This window comes from Bombus affinis, chromosome 13 (assembly GCF_024516045.1).
Source record: "Bombus affinis isolate iyBomAffi1 chromosome 13, iyBomAffi1.2, whole genome shotgun sequence".
Classification (NCBI taxonomy): Eukaryota; Metazoa; Arthropoda; class Insecta; order Hymenoptera; family Apidae; genus Bombus; species Bombus affinis.
The window spans coordinates 5,303,303-5,323,676 of NC_066356.1; positions in this window are offsets into that span (position 1 = coordinate 5,303,303).

Here is a 20,374-nt window from a genome sequence, read left to right on the forward strand (position 1 = left end):
ACTCCAAGAACTTTCTGACAAAATTAGCGATCACTGCTACACATGGAAACTAAAAATCAATGGAAGTAAATGCGAAACCATATTGTTTAGGTCCAAGACAAGTGAAATCGGCCCAATAGAAAGGGAACACTGTAAAAAATTCCAACTAAAAGAAAAAGCAAACGAAGGGAAGCTCATACCACACGAAAACTGCGTAAAATATCTAAGCATAAATATAGATGATAAATTAAACTATACGCAACACATCGAAATCCAACTCTCCAAAGTCAGCAAAGCATTCTGGAAAACAAAAAGATTGTTCTACTCCAGACATCTCAACAGCAAAGTAAAAATCCTGTGCTACCAAGCACTAATCAGACCTGTTATAACCTATGGCTGCCCAATCTGGTACAACATATCAGCTTCACTAATGGAAAAAATTCGCATATTCGAAAGAAAATGCATCAAAGCTTGCCTGAGTATTTACAGATCAGAACACAGCGGATACAAAAAATACGTGAAAAATAAAAGAATATACGACTTAGCCAACATCCACCGCATCGACTGTCATATCTTAAAAATAACAAGAAACCACTTCGCGCAAGCTGCAAAGATAAAAGAAAATAGTTTAATCTTCGGTTGTTTATTTCCAAACGACTCATATTACAAAAATACACTGAAAATAGGTTACATCCCCTCCCGAAGCTTTTTTATACCTAGACGAAAGAAACTATCTCCAAGACCAAAATAATATCCCAATAATATACCATATAAAAAGAAAAATAGGGATTAAATCAATACTCTACGAGGAAAACTAAGATGGACGGATTGCAGACACTAGGTGGAGATACAACATGGCCCTCTCCCAAAAAGACACAGAAGACAATCATAGAAAAAACATAAAAAAATATTGGTGAATACCGAAACCATAATAAAAATAAGAAGATAAAGAGCCGCAAAACGGCAACGCTCAAATCTACCATCGTGTAAACTTGTAAATATGTAAATACTGTAAATATTGTAATAATTCAACAGGACACACCTCCCTTCCCTTCCCAGTCCACCCTCTCCCATTCCTTCCCAAAATCCCACAGCCCCTCCGAAACCGGATGGACTAACGAACTGTCCTATTTTTGCGACCAGGTTTTCAGGACAAAGATAGGGAGAAAAAACAATACAGTATGCAAGCACCGCTCAACAGCGTCTTAAAATCTAATTTATAAATTGTAATGCTAAAAAATGTAATTCCGACACACAAAGTATTGTATAGCTATGTCGTACCGTCACGTATCGGTACTTTTGCCTAAACCACCTCACAACCGAAGTTCACTGTTTATTGTGAACAACAAACATATGTAATACTCAAGTACTGGCAACAATAAACTAAAAAAAAACCGTTGTTAACGCCTTAGGTATCGAACGTTCGGGATCCGGGTTCGATTCCCGGCGCCCGTAGTCCTATTTTTCTTCCACGCATCGAAATAGAAGAATAATTAACAATACCCCAGCAGCGACATCTACAGCCGGCAACTACAACTATCACCGACAACAATATACTATCTCAAATTTTTACAAACTTAAAAGTAAACATATATCGCGTAATATCCATCTCCCAAAGAACGATTAAAAGAGGAGATCATTATAAAGATTGGAGAAAGTAATTAAATAAGATGTACTCATCCCACGATGTTAGTGCGATTTCCCACAGCGTCCCGCAACGAATTTTGAATTGCCTAGACTGGACTGTGTTAGCGTAGTTCTCAACTTGGCATTGTTTTCCAAAGATTAATTGCTCGATAATATAAAGAAAGGAGAAACGTAACAAAGTAATGTAAAGAAAGATGGAAAAACAAATAAAGTGGAGACTAATCTTTGAGAAACGCTGCCAATTACGAGGTCTCAACACGAGGAAGTGACTACGTACGAGACCTGCCCATGAGTTACATAACATCTCACAAAAATGTCCACATTCAAGCTGTTAACGAGAATGTCGAGTTCTGATTCTACTTTATGGGCCTGCGTAAAGAGCTAGAAATTTCGCAGTCGAAGCTACGAGGCGACTATCTCCAACGCAGCGTTTAGACGAAACTTAACAAACTTTATACAAAGCATACAGTACGCAGCATCAATCCGCATACATAGTTTACGTGAATCTTTACAAACGTAAAACAAAGCAAACACAACGCAACATCTATCTCCCACACAACGAGTACATCGATCACTACAAACATCGTACAATAATTCGCAACCCTACTAGCAGCATTCGGTATCAAAGAAACATTTGTCTAACTTGGAACGAGAGAAAGAAAAAGAACTCTAACTTGACTGCAATATGTTTTCCTTAGAAGTGGGAAAAGAACCCTGATTGATCAAGCAATGAAAGAAAATTCGCGGTGCGCCCGGAACGAACGGGATCGCGATCTCACGAAAGAACTAACAAACCTATGCGACGTACTCCCATACACGAGATAACGCCAAGGTTCAGCGAAAAGCCCAAAAATTGACCGTAACTCGATTCCCGTTTCGCCGTTCGAAACTTACACAAGTCGCGGTCGATGGCGCCGATCGATGATGCCAGTGATCCGCTGGTGAACCAGCCGCGGATCCAGCACATAGGCCGGCAACTTAACACACTCCAACTGAACAAGTGGAACCCGGGGAGGGGCCGCTGAACAGGATTACGAAGGCATGGCCCCAACTGAACAGTGGGGCCCACCCCCGCGGGCCCGAACAGGATTACGGAGGACGTGAAATTGCAGGTCCCTGCCCGAGTACCGAAGTACCAATCGGACCGGAGTGCAGATCCACGACGGAATCCCCAACGGATTCGCAAACATCACCGGCGCGACGACAACTCCTGCGATCCGATGCGAACGTCGAGCAGTCGTCGAGCAGTCACCAAGACTGAGGTGTGCTTGGGCCGCCTTATGAATCCAAAGAGTTGTCCAGTGCACGTTGACCCGCACGTACCGGGAATACGCACGAGCGAGTACGTCACGCGACAGTTTGAAACAACTGAGCAATCGCGAACCGACAAATCGCGGGTACAATTTTTCGTTCCAAGATGGATAAGTATCGTTGTACAGAATGAGCTCACAATGCACTTAACATAGGTATCTATCTTACGATTAATTAAGGCTAAAAAGCACGCATTCCACGGTATCACTCGGTGTCCCACGGTGTGCAACGGTGTCCAACGGTGTCCAACGGTGTCCAACGGTGTCCAACGTTGTCCAACGTTGTCCAACGATGTCCAACGTTGTCCAACGGTGTCCAACGGTGTTCCACGATGTCCCACGTTGCAGACCAGTCCAGATCATCCAAAATTCATTTGGCGGCATTTGGAGATCCAAACCGGACTGGTGCGTAGTTCTTAGCTTGGCATCGTGTTCCAAAAATAAATCAGTTGATTCCTTTTTGGAAAACGATGCCAATTACCAGGTCTCACCACGGGGAGGTGACTACGCAAGAGACCCGCCCATGGGTTATTTAACATTACGCATCGATCTCGACATTCAACCTATTGGAAGAATGTCGAGTTCCGACTCTACTTGCCCATGGGCCTGCGTAAAGAAATAGTTGTTTCGTAGCCTAACTGCGAAACACATATCTCCAACGCAGCACTTACATGAATCTTTACAAACGTAGAACAAAACATACATAACGCAACACATATCTCCCACACAACGATTACATAGATCAGTACAAACATTGTACAATAATTGGCATCCCTGTTGGCAGCATTCGGTATCAAAGACACATTTATCTAACTTGGAACGAATGAAAGAAAATGAAGCTAACGGACGAACTAACAAACTTACGCGACGCACCCCCGTGCACCGGATAATCCGAAGGATTAGCGGAAAGCCCAAGTATTGACCATAACTCGATTCCTGTTTCGCCGTTCGAAACTTATACGAGTCGCGGTCGATGGCGCCGACCGATGATGCCAGTGATCCGCTGGTGATCCAGCCGCGGATCCAGCACATAGGCCGGCAACTTAACACACTCCAACTGAACAAGTGGAACCCGGGGAGGGGCCGCTGAACAGGATTACGAAGGCATGGCCCCAACTGAACAGTGGGGCCCACCCCCGCGGGCCCGAACAGGATTACGCAGGACGTGAAATTGCAGGTCCCTGACCGAGTATCGAAGTACCAATCGGACCGGAGTGCAGATCCACGACGGAATCCCCAACGGATTCGCAAACATCACCGGCGCGACGACAACTCCTGCGATCCGATGCGAACGTCGAGCAGTCGTCGAGCAGTCACCAAGACTGAGGTGTGCTTGGGCCGCCTTATGAATCCAAAGAGTTGTCCAGTGCACGTTGACCCGCACGTACCCGGAATACGCACGAGCGAGTACGTCACGCGACAGTTTGAAACAACTGAGCGATCGCGAACCGACAAATCGCGGGTACAATTTTTCGTTCCAAGATGGATAAGTATCGTTGTACAGAATGAGCTCACAATGCACTTAACATAGGTATCTATCTTACGATTAATTAAGGCTAAAAAGCACGCATTCCACGGTATCGCCCGGTGTCCAACGGTGTCCAACGGTGTCCAACGGTGTCCAACGATGTCCAACGTTGTCCAACGGTGTCCAACGGTGTTCCACGATGTCCCACGTTGCAGTCCAGTCCAGATCATCCAAAATTCATTTGGCGGCATTTGGAGATCCAAACCGGACTGGTGCTTAGTTCTTAGCTTGGCATCGTGTTCCAAAAATAAATCAGTTGATTCCTTTTTGGAAAACGATGCCAATTACCAGGTCTCACCACGGGGAGGTGACTACGCAAGAGACCCGCCCATGGGTTATTTAACATTACGCATCGATCTCGACATTCAACCAATTGGAAGAATGTCGAGTTCCGACTCTACTTGCCCATGGGCCTGCGTAAAGAAATAGTTGTTTCGTAGCCTAACTGCGAAACACATATCTCCAACGCAGCACTTACATGAATCTTTACAAACGTAGAACAGAACATACATAACGCAACATCTATCTCCCACACAACGATTACATAGATCAGTACAAATATTGTACAATAATTGGCATCCCTGTTGGCAGCATTCGGTATCAAAGACACATTTATCTAACTTGGAACGAATGAAAGAAAATGAAGCTAACGGACGAACTAACAAACTTACGCGACGCACCCCCGTGCACCGGATAATCCGAAGGATTAGCGGAAAGCCCAAGTATTGACCATAACTCGATTCCTGTTTCGCCGTTCGAAACTTATACGAGTCGCGGTCGATGGCGCCGACCGATGATGCCAGTGATCCGCTGGTGATCCAGCCGCGGATCCAGCACATAGGCCGGCAACTTAACACACTCCAACTGAACAAGTGGAACCCGGGGAGGGGCCGCTGAACAGGATTACGAAGGCATGGCCCCAACTGAACAGTGGGGCCCACCCCCGCGGGCCCGAACAGGATTACGGAGGACGTGAAATTGCAGGTCCCTGACCGAGTATCGAAGTACCAATCGGACCGGAGTGCAGATCCACGACGGAATCCCCAACGGATTCGCAAACATCACCGGCGCGACGACAACTCCTGCGATCCGATGCGAACGTCGAGCAGTCGTCGAGCAGTCACCAAGACTGAGGTGTGCTTGGGCCGCCTTATGAATCCAAAGAGTTGTCCAGTGCACGTTGACCCGCACGTACCCGGAATACGCACGAGCGAGTACGTCACGCGACAGTTTGAAACAACTGAGCGATCGCGAACCGACAAATCGCGGGTACAATTTTTCGTTCCAAGATGGATAAGTATCGTTGTACAGAATGAGCTCACAATGCACTTAACATAGGTATCTATCTTACGATTAATTAAGGCTAAAAAGCACGCATTCCACGGTATCGCCCGGTGTCCAACGGTGTCCAACGGTGTCCAACGGTGTCCAACGATGTCCAACGTTGTCCAACGGTGTCCAACAGTGTTCCACGATGTCCCACGTTGCAGTCCAGTCCAGATCATCCAAAATTCATTTGGCGGCATTTGGAGATCCAAACCGGACTGGTGCGTAGTTCTTAGCTTGGCATCGTGTTCCAAAAATAAATCAGTTGATTCCTTTTTGGAAAACGATGCCAATTACCAGGTCTCACCACGGGGAGGTGACTACGCAAGAGACCCGCCCATGGGTTATTTAACATTACGCATCGATCTCGACATTCAACCAATTGGAAGAATGTCGAGTTCCGACTCTACTTGCCCATGGGCCTGCGTAAAGAAATAGTTGTTTCGTAGCCTAACTGCGAAACACATATCTCCAACGCAGCACTTACATGAATCTTTACAAACGTAGAACAGAACATACATAACGCAACATCTATCTCCCACACAACGATTACATAGATCAGTACAAATATTGTACAATAATTGGCATCCCTGTTGGCAGCATTCGGTATCAAAGACACATTTATCTAACTTGGAACGAATGAAAGAAAATGAAGCTAACGGACGAACTAACAAACTTACGCGACGCACCCCCGTGCACCGGATAATCCGAAGGATTAGCGGAAAGCCCAAGTATTGACCATAACTCGATTCCTGTTTCGCCGTTCGAAACTTATACGAGTCGCGGTCGATGGCGCCGACCGATGATGCCAGTGATCCGCTGGTGATCCAGCCGCGGATCCAGCACATAGGCCGGCAACTTAACACACTCCAACTGAACAAGTGGAACCCGGGGAGGGGCCGCTGAACAGGATTACGAAGGCATGGCCCCAACTGAACAGTGGGGCCCACCCCCGCGGGCCCGAACAGGATTACGCAGGACGTGAAATTGCAGGTCCCTGACCGAGTATCGAAGTACCAATCGGACCGGAGTGCAGATCCACGACGGAATCCCCAACGGATTCGCAAACATCACCGGCGCGACGACAACTCCTGCGATCCGATGCGAACGTCGAGCAGTCGTCGAGCAGTCACCAAGACTGAGGTGTGCTTGGGCCGCCTTATGAATCCAAAGAGTTGTCCAGTGCACGTTGACCCGCACGTACCCGGAATACGCACGAGCGAGTACGTCACGCGACAGTTTGAAACAACTGAGCGATCGCGAACCGACAAATCGCGGGTACAATTTTTCGTTCCAAGATGGATAAGTATCGTTGTACAGAATGAGCTCACAATGCACTTAACATAGGTATCTATCTTACGAATAATTAAGGCTAAAAAGCACGCATTCCACGGTATCGCCCGGTGTCCAACGGTGTCCAACGGTGTCCAACGGTGTCCAACGATGTCCAACGTTGTCCAACGGTGTCCAACGGTGTTCCACGATGTCCCACGTTGCAGTCCAGTCCAGATCATCCAAAATTCATTTGGCGGCATTTGGAGATCCAAACTGGACTGGTGCGTAGTTCTTAGCTTGGCATCGTGTTCCAAAAATAAATCAGTTGATTCCTTTTTGGAAAACGATGCCAATTACCAGGTCTCACCACGGGGAGGTGACTACGCAAGAGACCCGCCCATGGGTTATTTAACATTACGCATCGATCTCGACATTCAACCAATTGGAAGAATGTCGAGTTCCGACTCTACTTGCCCATGGGCCTGCGTAAAGAAATAGTTGTTTCGTAGCCTAACTGCGAAACACATATCTCCAACGCAGCACTTACATGAATCTTTACAAACGTAGAACAGAACATACATAACGCAACATCTATCTCCCACACAACGATTACATAGATCAGTACAAATATTGTACAATAATTGGCATCCCTGTTGGCAGCATTCGGTATCAAAGACACATTTATCTAACTTGGAACGAATGAAAGAAAATGAAGCTAACGGACGAACTAACAAACTTACGCGACGCACCCCCGTGCACCGGATAATCCGAAGGATTAGCGGAAAGCCCAAGTATTGACCATAACTCGATTCCTGTTTCGCCGTTCGAAACTTATACGAGTCGCGGTCGATGGCGCCGACCGATGATGCCAGTGATCCGCTGGTGATCCAGCCGCGGATCCAGCAAATAGGCCGGCAACTTAACACACTCCAACTGAACAAGTGGAACCCGGGGAGGGGCCGCTGAACAGGATTACGAAGGCATGGCCCCAACTGAACAGTGGGGCCCACCCCCGCCGGCCCGAACAGGATTACGGAGGACGTGAAATTGCAGGTCCCTGCCCGAGTACCGAAGTACCAATCGGACCGGAGTGCAGATCCACGACGGAATCCCCAACGGATTCGCAAGCATCACCGGCGCGACGACAACTCCTGCGATCCGATGCGAACGTCGAGCAGTCGTCGAGCAGTCACCAAGACTGAGGTGTGCTTGGGCCGCCTTATGAATCCAAAGAGTTGTCCAGTGCACGTTGACCCGCACGTACCCGGAATACGCACGAGCGAGTACGTCACGCGACAGTTTGAAACAACTGAGCGATCGCGAACCGACAAATCGCGGGTACAATTTTTCGTTCCAAGATGGATAAGTATCGTTGTACAGAATGAGCTCACAATGCACTTAACATAGGTATCTATCTTACGATTAATTAAGGCTAAAAGCACGCATTCCACGGTATCACTCGGTGTCCCACGGTGTGCAACGGTGTCCAACGGTGTCCAACGGTGTCCAACGGTGTCCAACGTTGTCCAACGATGTCCAACGTTGTCCAACGGTGTCCAACGGTGTTCCACGATGTCCCACGTTGCAGTCCAGTCCAGATCATCCAAAATTCATTTGGCGGCATTTGGAGATCCAAACCGGACTGGTGCGTAGTTCTTAGCTTGGCATCGTGTTCCAAAAATAAATCAGTTGATTCCTTTTTGGAAAACGATGCCAATTACCAGGTCTCACCACGGGGAGGTGACTACGCAAGAGACCCGCCCATGGGTTATTTAACATTACGCATCGATCTCGACATTCAACCTATTGGAAGAATGTCGAGTTCCGACTCTACTTGCCCATGGGCCTGCGTAAAGAAATAGTTGTTTCGTAGCCTAACTGCGAAACACATATCTCCAACGCAGCACTTACATGAATCTTTACAAACGTAGAACAAAACATACATAACGCAACACATATCTCCCACACAACGATTACATAGATCAGTACAAACATTGTACAATAATTGGCATCCCTGTTGGCAGCATTCGGTATCAAAGACACATTTATCTAACTTGGAACGAATGAAAGAAAATGAAGCTAACGGACGAACTAACAAACTTACGCGACGCACCCCCGTGCACCGGATAATCCGAAGGATTAGCGGAAAGCCCAAGTATTGACCATAACTCGATTCCTGTTTCGCCGTTCGAAACTTATACGAGTCGCGGTCGATGGCGCCGACCGATGATGCCAGTGATCCGCTGGTGATCCAGCCGCGGATCCAGCACATAGGCCGGCAACTTAACACACTCCAACTGAACAAGTGGAACCCGGGGAGGGGCCGCTGAACAGGATTACGAAGGCATGGCCCCAACTGAACAGTGGGGCCCACCCCCGCGGGCCCGAACAGGATTACGGAGGACGTGAAATTGCAGGTCCCTGCCCGAGTACCGAAGTACCAATCGGACCGGAGTGCAGATCCACGACGGAATCCCCAACGGATTCGCAAGCATCACCGGCGCGACGACAACTCCTGCGATCCGATGCGAACGTCGAGCAGTCGTCGAGCAGTCACCAAGACTGAGGTGTGCTTGGGCCGCCTTATGAATCCAAAGAGTTGTCCAGTGCACGTTGACCCGCACGTACCCGGAATACGCACGAGCGAGTACGTCACGCGACAGTTTGAAACAACTGAGCGATCGCGAACCGACAAATCGCGGGTACAATTTTTCGTTCCAAGATGGATAAGTATCGTTGTACAGAATGAGCTCACAATGCACTTAACATAGGTATCTATCTTACGATTAATTAAGGCTAAAAAGCACGCATTCCACGGTATCGCCTGGTGTCCAACGGTGTCCAACGGTGTCCAACGGTGTCCAACGATGTCCAACGTTGTCCAACGGTGTTCAACGGTGTTCCACGATGTCCCACGTTGCAGTCCAGTCCAGATCATCCAAAATTCATTTGGCGGCATTTGGAGATCCAAACCGGACTGGTGCGTAGTTCTTAGCTTGGCATCGTGTTCCAAAAATAAATCAGTTGATTCCTTTTTGGAAAACGATGCCAATTACCAGGTCTCACCACGGGGAGGTGACTACGCAAGAGACCCGCCCATGGGTTATTTAACATTACGCATCGATCTCGACATTCAACCTATTGGAAGAATGTCGAGTTCCGACTCTACTTGCCCATGGGCCTGCGTAAAGAAATAGTTGTTTCGTAGCCTAACTGCGAAACACATATCTCCAACGCAGCACTTACATGAATCTTTACAAACGTAGAATAGAACATACATAACGCAACATCTATCTCCCACACAACGATTACATAGATCAGTACAAACATTGTACAATAATTGGCATCCCTGTTGGCAGCATTCGGTATCAAAGACACATTTATCTAACTTGGAACGAATGAAAGAAAATGAAGCTAACGGACGAACTAACAAACTTACGCGACGCACCCCCGTGCACCGGATAATCCGAAGGATTAGCGGAAAGCCCAAGTATTGACCATAACTCGATTCCTGTTTCGCCGTTCGAAACTTATACGAGTCGCGGTCGATGGCGCCGACCGATGATGCCAGTGATCCGCTGGTGATCCAGCCGCGGATCCAGCACATAGGCCGGCAACTTAACACACTCCAACTGAACAAGTGGAACCCGGGGAGGGGCCGCTGAACAGGATTACGAAGGCATGGCCCCAACTGAACAGTGGGGCCCACCCCCGCGGGCCCGAACAGGATTACGGAGGACGTGAAATTGCAGGTCCCTGCCCGAGTACCGAAGTACCAATCGGACCGGAGTGCAGATCCACGACGGAATCCCCAACGGATTCGCAAGCATCACCGGCGCGACGACAACTCCTGCGATCCGATGCGAACGTCGAGCAGTCGTCGAGCAGTCACCAAGACTGAGGTGTGCTTGGGCCGCCTTATGAATCCAAAGAGTTGTCCAGTGCACGTTGACCCGCACGTACCCGGAATACGCACGAGCGAGTACGTCACGCGACAGTTTGAAACAACTGAGCGATCGCGAACCGACAAATCGCGGGTACAATTTTTCGTTCCAAGATGGATAAGTATCGTTGTACAGAATGAGCTCACAATGCACTTAACATAGGTATCTATCTTACGATTAATTAAGCCTAAAACGCACGCATTCTACGATGTCCCCCGGTGTCCAACGATGTCCAACGATGTCCAACGATGTTCAACGTCGTCCAACGTCGTCCAACGTCGTCCAACGATGTCCAACGTCGTCCAACGATGTCCAACGTCGTCCAACGATGTCCAACGATGTCCAACGATGTCCAACGATGTCCAACGATGTCCAACGTTTTCCAACGGTGTCCAACGTTGTCCAACGGTGTCCAACGTTGTCCGACGGTGTCCAACGATGTCCAACGGTGTCCCACGATGTCCCACGTTGCAGTCCAGTCCAGATCATCCAAAATTCTTTTGGCGGCATTTGGAGATCCACACTGAACCGATGGTGTCCCACGTTGCAGTCCAGTGGAGATCATCCAAAATTCTTTTCGTGGCATTTGGAGATCCACACTGAACCAATGGTGTCCCACGTTGCAATCCAGTGTAGATCATCCAAAATTCTTTTCGCGGCATTTAGAGATCCACACTGATCCAATGGTGTCCCACGTTGCAGTCCAGTGTAGATCATCCAAAATTCTTTTCGCGGCTTTTGGAGATCCATACTGGACCAGCGGACGTCCGCATTGCAGCCCGGTATAGATCATCCAAAATTCTTTTCGCGGCTTTTGGAGATCCACACTGAACCAGCGGTCGCCCGCATTGCAGTCCAGTATATGGCATCCAAAATTCTTTTCGCGGCATTTGGAGATCCACACTGAACCAATGGTATCCCACGTTGCAGTCCAGTATAGATCATCCAAAATTCTTTTCGCGGCTTTTGGAGAACCATACTGGTCCAGTGGTCGCCCGCATTGCAGTCCAGTATAGATCATCCAAAATTCTTTTCGCGGCATTTGGAGATCCACACTGGACCAATGGTATCCCACTGTGTCCCACGTTGCAGTCCAGTCTAGATCATCCAAAATTCTTTTCGCGTTTTTTGGTGATCTACACTGGACCAATGGTGTTCTACGGTTTCCAGCGGCGTCCCTCGATGTCCAATGTCGTCCCACGTTGCAGTCCAGTTTAGATCATCCAAAATTCTCTTCGTGGCTTTTCGTAATCCAAAGTGGACTGTATTAGCGTGATTCTGAGCTTGGTATCGAATTATTGTGCAATGTTTGTACTTATCAATGTAGTCGTTTTCTAAAAATTAATCAACTGATTAATCTACGAAAACAATTACATCGATCAGTACAAACATTGTACAATAATTCGCAACCGTACTGGCAACATTCAGTATCAATGATACATATGTCTAACTTGGAACCACAGAAAGGAAATGAAAGTACTGACACTGTATATACAATTTAGAGTCTTGCAAAAGAGACATACGACTCGTTGTACTAAACTTATGAAGATATCGAAAAGTTATACACTCCAACGTGACCGCAATATGCTTCTTTTAAAAATGGGAAAACGGGAAGAAGCCTGAACAATCAGACGATGGAAGAAAAATCATTTGGGCATCTAGCATACATATTTAATATGCTATGAAATGTTCATATATGTAACTGAAACGTATTTTCTGTAAATTGATAAATCTGAAACAAACTCATTTACTGGATTTGGTATATGGAAGAAACAGACATCTTTAAAACGAGAACATTTTATGAAACATTTTATGAAAAATAAACTATTAATAATGGTCAATTATAGATCAAATTACTATTGATTAAATTTTAGCAAATATAGAGAATCGTGTGTATCTTTTAATCGAAACTAGGGTTACGTTGGAAACAAGAATTTTAAGTAATTGAATTTAAACTGAATTAAAAATTGAAAAGTTCATTTGGAATAACTAAGATGAGAGAAACCCCGGTTATTATAAAATCACTTGCTTTATCTTTTAACTTTTAACAGTATCTGTTATTTTCTACAACGACATAGTGATTTGCAACATAATAAACCGAAAGGTATGTGCATAAGTCATTTTTTGCAGAATTTTTGCTACAAACGTGACGATGTCTTTGTTTCGTGACGAAACTTTTGTTTCGTGCAAATGAAATTCGAATATTTATAAAATTCTACATTACTGTTAAAAGATTGAAGTGAAAATATCGCGGTCGAAAAAATTCTAGAAGTTATGGTTCTAAGAACGAACAATCACCAGCACTAATTCCAATTGCAATGAATTAAATTTTAAAAAATATTTCAAGCCTTCATAGCAACATCAAGATATTTCATTATAATACTTTGTTGCGCATGAAATCGCTCACAATTTCATACATGTAAATATATATATATATATTATACGTTCGTAATAAAGTTCTGTATTTTAGCAGTCATGGTAACGTTAACGCTGACAAAGGAATATGTCTTATAGCAGTATTTTCAGTAATAAACGTAGTAATAAGGGGCGCATTAATAAGGGGCACTGAAAAAGAAACAAAGCAGTAGCCAGAAGGGCTACTAAAATTCAATCGTCTTCCACTCTATATAAACCCGATCAACACGCCGAGAGTGGAACTGAATATTCTTGTTTCGCAACGCTAATTTACTACTAATATTTATGAAGCAGAAAATTCTCAAAATCAAACGCGACGAGTGCTTCGTTATATTTGCAATATCAATTAATCTACTATTAAAAAAAAAAAAAAGAAAAATCTGAAAATTCCCGATATCTAATACGCAACGCTAATAAGTATAAATCTACGCACTCGTATTTAAGCAATACGCAACACTAATAGCGAGAGATTGCAGTGCAACCATTTAGGAGGTTGCCGATGAACGATCACACTTGTACAGCTCTTTAGGCTGTACGTGTGATCCAGGAGCAGTGTCCGACAAATGCAGTCGGAGGGTTTGGGCAGTTTGTGAACGCAACTCTACTTAACAAAACGCGATCATTCATTATCGCAACGCTAACAGGAAAAATAATAATAATAAAAATAAAAATAGAACTCGCGATGGAACAATGTCGCAACGCTAATTCTTAAAGTGAATTTAATGAAAATTACTATTTACTATTTGAAAAAGCTACTTTAAATATCCTAGTATTGCTACTTAAACAGAAAAACAGAAAAAATTCTAAAAATTGCAAAAGACAATCGCGATATCGTAATTCGCAACTCTAAAGCAAACGCGATTATCATTTTATCGCAACTCTAATTCAAACCGTAATCATTTTCTCGCCACACTAATGAAAAGCCGTGATATTATTTCGCAACTCTAATACAACCCGTAATTAATTTGTCGCAACACTAATAAGAAAAATCGCGATTTGCCCAATGGGACGATGGACCGATATATACATCGGCCAAAAAAAACAAAGACTACTACTACTACTACTACTACTACAAATACTAAAAGCGAGCATAGTGACAAAGTAGTAACGATAATGACTTCCCATGCTCCGGATGACCCAGAGGATGGGGAACCATTAGTAGTTGCCCTCTTGAGTGACAGTTTGTCGGGCCTCTTCGGCTTATAGCCTCTTCCTTCTTCGGGCGCAATGCCCGCTGTAACTTAAATCTAAGCTCGAGACTTCTAAATCGCAAACAAAAAAAAAACTTATAAAGGTAAAATAAAAATATAAACCGCGGAAGCTGATTGAAGTGCACATGGACTGACCAACGATCACAGCAGTGATCGTTGCCCACTCGCACGTGCGTGCTCGAGCAATAAACGTTCGTTTCGAGCCCATTCGCGACCGCGACCGCGAAATTCGAAAAATCGAAAGGCAAAACCAGAGACGAGAGCATGCTCTACTCGTGCCAGTTTCACCGTCGATTTTTCAAATAAATTTCCAGAAACAGGTTGGTCACGCGAAAACGCGCTTACCCGACCAGAGACTGTGCCAACCTGCCCGGTCCTACCTACTTATAATTAACAGACATACCAGAAAGTATGCTACCTATCCTACCTAGCGCTATATTTAAAAATGGCAAAACAGGCACACCAACACACTCGCTCCACGGTTCTCACACAAACGCCCGGGCGCAAAGGTCCTACACTAGAGAGGACGTCCCGGGACGCCTCCGACACCCGAGCTTAATATATCATGCACACTCTAAGGTACGTACCTTTTTCCTGAAATCGACTGACGAAGGCTAGTGACCATTGCGTAATACGTGATAAAACACGTCTGAGGAAATTATATTTTTAAAATAGATATAAGTAAACTTGGAATTATAATTGCGATTGATAGCGATATTAAGAGTATGAGTACACTTAGTCGCGTGGATGATATTATCAGAAATTCTAATCGTATCGAGACGTAAATTGAATCGATATATGTCTTGACATTTTTAATATTTCAAGTTTTAACGAATGAGAAAAAGCGACGCAATTCCACGGCCTAACAACACACACACATAATGTGGAAAATACGTCGTGCACGATACACTAACACATGGTCAGTCGCTGAGAAATTATTACATTACTTAATTCTAGGTCATCGTGCCCAATGTCTTTCTCCCATTCAAGTAGCACCTGGGCACGTGAATGAGATCCTGACAATGGGCACGGAAAGGGTTAAACCTGAAAATCCTGATCTAAAAAGATGATTAGTTTGCGTAATTTTTATTTAACGGACTAACGTTCTTTGATTTTATATTTTACAACTTTGTATCTGATTAAATCCATTTTATTAATTTAATAGTAATTAAGTAACTCTACTTTATTAATTTAATAAATTAGAACAAAATTTTAATATTGCAAAAAGGTAGCGTTAATTGAAAAAGACTGAGACTCGATCAAATGGAATAATTGACTCTACATATATTACTAAGAAAGAAATAATCTCAGGCGATCTCTTTATCAAAGCATATACTCGAAAGTGCAGAAGCAGTGTTCAAAATTATTGTTTTGATTAAAAAATCTGCCTGTCGCGAAGTGTCTTCTTGCACGTAAAATTTCACACATTTTCGTACGGAAAAAAATGAATTTTAACTCATATTTTAAATTCTAATCGAAATGAAATAAACGAACGTGACTTAATATTGTCACGATTAATTCATTGCTTAAGATCAAGTATATCATATTTATGTCAAACAGGTATATTCGTGTACATATTTGCCATTTGCAAATATTCATACGGAATATTAACATGCATATTTATAACTAACACGAATATATTCTCAAGTGTATATGTTTAACCTAATTATTAAAAAACTAATTATTATAATCGCGATGTGCAAGAAGACCTATCCTAAACTAATAAATTTGAAAACAAGAGTGTTACTACTCACGGGTATAAAAAATACCCGCGGTCACTATGCTCGCAAAAAAATTCTACGTAATACAACCGATCACCCGTGCCGATTCGGACCTTTCATCCTACGACATGATTGAGTGACCGGAGGAACAGAAATGCATGCGACTCACCGTTCGAAGCGGAGAAACAAAGGACGTATCATGGATGCTGCGCCACCCCAGCGAATATCATCAGGAACTGTGTAGGGTCCAGTGGTGGAAATGGAGATTGCGAAAAATCTGTTACAAAACAAAACACGATGAGTGATTGCTGATTATTTAAAAAGTTGGAGATAATGAAAAATGAAAGTTTATTAACTTTAGTAACTTTGGTAATAATAAAGATTGAAATTCTAATAAACTTTGATAAGTGTAGAAACTGAAACTCTAATATGAAAGTTTAAAATCTAAAAATTAAGAATCTAAAGATTTCTGAAATATGTTAGTCATTTGTTTCATAATTCGGTATTAAGATTTTAATAATTATTTTATTTTAATGAAAGAATAACCTCAGAAAATGCTAATCTCCTAAATTTTCAATCAAATTGTATTTCTTAATTGATAGTGATCAAAGAAAAATATACAGAATATACATAATTGAAGTACAATGTGTAAAGATACTTACATTTTTGGCTTTTTAGCCACTGTTAAAACATTCCCAAAGAAGACGAAGGAGTTGAAGCAGTGATATATCTATAACAAAACATAAGATATCATTAATATCGTTAATATATAATAACAAACTTGAAACTTTAGCAATAATAAAGACTAAATTCTAATAAATATGTAAATTGGAAATCTAATATAAAAATTTGAGAACAAATATTCAGTGATTTTTTATGAGTATCAGACAGTTTTATTGTACTTTAATGTTAAGACTTCAAGACTTTATTTCAATTAAAAAGGACATTTACAGCTTTCTAAATCATCGATCATTTTTATTTTGTAATTAACGACATTTCAAACAAAATATACTAAATAGAACAAATTGAAATACAATATATAAAACTACTTACATTCTTGAGCTACTGGAGAGGCTTTATCCTCTTGAGGGAGGCACTGACTCTAATACCGGAAACGAATATTCAAAAAAATAAATATATAAAAAAAGAAAAATAAAAGACTACGTTACCGCGACCGCTTAAATTATGATCGGCGAACAATAACTCTAATATCGCATACAAATTTGATTGATAAAATTTTATTATTTTCGCGTGTGATTATTCGATCGAATTTGATCAAAACTATCGTGATTTTAAAATATTGAAAAGAAACTATTGCGTGGCAAACACTGACTCTACAACCGCATTGCGCGCGGTCACAAATATTTCCTGAAAATAAAGCAGTTTAGGGGCGGGGGTGGGGGGGGGTGGAAAAGAAGCGAAACGTTGTTTCGACAATTTTCTCCTTTTTCCTATTGAACGTTTATTTAGAAAATACTGCTATTTCTTTACACTTAAAAATTATTATTAAGAAATTGGAACAAGTATGAAAAATATTAATTGAGAATTGTGAGATATTTCTTGATAGGGAACAAATGCTTACGAATACCGTGAATGCACTACAATCATTTGCAAGAATTATACTGTTCGTTATTAGAATACATACTGTGAATGTTCATTATTAGAATACGAAAATGTTATAAATTAATGGCTTAAATGTTGTTAATTAATAGTGTGAATGTTGTTAATTAATAGTTTAAATGTTGTTAATTAATAGTCTAGATATTATAAGTTAATGGTTTAAATGTTGTTGATTACTGGTTTAGATATTGTTGATTAATCGTTTAAATGTTGTTGTTTAGTCATTTAAATGTTGCTGATTAATCGTTTAAATGTTGTTTATTAATGATTTAAATGTTGTTAATTAATAATTTAAATGTTATAAGTTGATGGTTTAATTGTTATAAATTAGTAGCTTATATTTTGTTAATTAATAGTTTAAATGTTGATAATTAATAGTCTAGATATTATAAGTTAATGGTTTAAATGTTGTTGGTTACTGGTTTAGATATTATTGATTAATCGTTTAAATGTTGTTGATTAGTCATTTAAATGTTGCTGATTAATCGTTTAAATGTTGTTTATTAATGACTTAAATGTTGTTAATTAATAGTTTAAATGTTCTAAGTTGATGGTTTAATTGTTATAAATTAGTAGCTTATATTTTGTTAATTAATAGTTTAAATGTTGTTAACTAATAATTTAAATGTTGTTAATTAATAGTTTGAATGTTGTTAATTAATAGTTTAAATGTTGTTAATTCATAGTCTAGATATTATAAGTTAATGGTTTAAATGTTGTTGGTTACTGGTTTAGATATTGTTGATTAATCGTTTAAATGTTGTTGATTAATTGTTTAAATGTTGTTGATTAGTCATTTAAATGTTGCTGATTAATCGTTTAAATGTTGTTTATTAATGACTTAAATGTTTTTAATTAATAGTTTAAATATTATAAGTTGATGGTTTAATTGTTATAAATTAGTAGCTTATATTTTATTAATTAATAGTTTAAATGTTGTTAATTAATAGTTTAAATGTTATAAATTAATGGCTTAAATGTTATAAATTAATAATTGAATTGTTTACAAGAGAAAGTTTTCTTACGATCTTTACGTTTCAGTATTTCAACGAGGAATGACTCGCGCGCGACTCGGATGTTCCTTTTATAGATCATGTTTATTTTTGACAACAATGCGCATGATTGGTCGCAAGGTTACGATCATTGTCGATGTTATGATAAGTGATTTTTTTATTACAATGTAACTGAATTTAATAATTTTCCAATTTTTATTGTAAATTTAAGCTATTAATAATTTATTACATTCATGATAATTATAATTTTTCTATATTTCATTAGCTGAAACAAAATTTTCCCTTCTGTGGTATTAGTTTTTAACTTATAATTGTCTTAAATGTATATAGTAAATGCCACTTTATGACAAGAATATTCATTTTATATCAAAAATTCAAGCAGCCCAATATTCTTGAGTAGAAATAACGACAGTATACATATATATACATGTACAGATTTTGATTGATGTAAAGTAATTAAAACTCGTTTTTAAGAAATTTCTAATTCTTCATCGTTTATAAAGCTCCAATCGTCGAAAAATCCTTCTTCTTCTTCTTCTTCACTCTGCGACAACACTGATACTTTCTCTTCCTCGTCCTTCATTAAATCAATTTTTGAAAACGTACATCGAACAATTTTTATGAAAATACAAGAATTGCACGTTGCACTCACCTGTAGCGTGGTTCGTTCTCTTTCGATCATTAATTCCAATTCGAATTCTTTCTTTCTGGTCTCCCTTTCTTCACAGATCTAAAATTTATATTAATAAACTTTTCCAGAAATGCATTTATTACGAATCTTAGAATTTCTTAGCTTTTGTGTTTCAAAGTATTTAACTTTATAATTCAAGAGCCAATATCCAAGATATTCGACAGGATCAAAAGGTTTCCTTGTAATTACGTCACGAAGAGCATATGCCAAGGGTTTGCTAAGCAAGTGTTTCAAGTAAAGACTGTCCGACGATAAATATTCGTTGGATGAAGATGGTAAAGACGCGGAAGAATCGATTTCATGTGGGCATTCTATTTCCGATTCCCACAATTTCCGTAATTCTTCTGTTTCTTCAAAAGTAAAGCCCATCGCGTTTAGAAGCCTATATAAAAAATTGTAGTTTCCTTAAAACGAGGTAAGAACGCTATAAATTAACATAAACAGTTCCCGGCTTCATGGAATTAGTCCACATTTAAATAAACTAAAGTTAATTGGCAACCGATGATAGAAATGATATAGAACAGTTAATACTGAGTTGAATTAAATTTCAGTTAGGTTACCTAATTTTAAACTATTTAATTTTAATTTAATTTTAGTTGGTCATATATGTAAAGTTCTGTTTTATCATACTCTATTCTATTTCGTTCTATTGATTGTATAAAATATAAAGTACAAAACGAACAGAAACAAACGT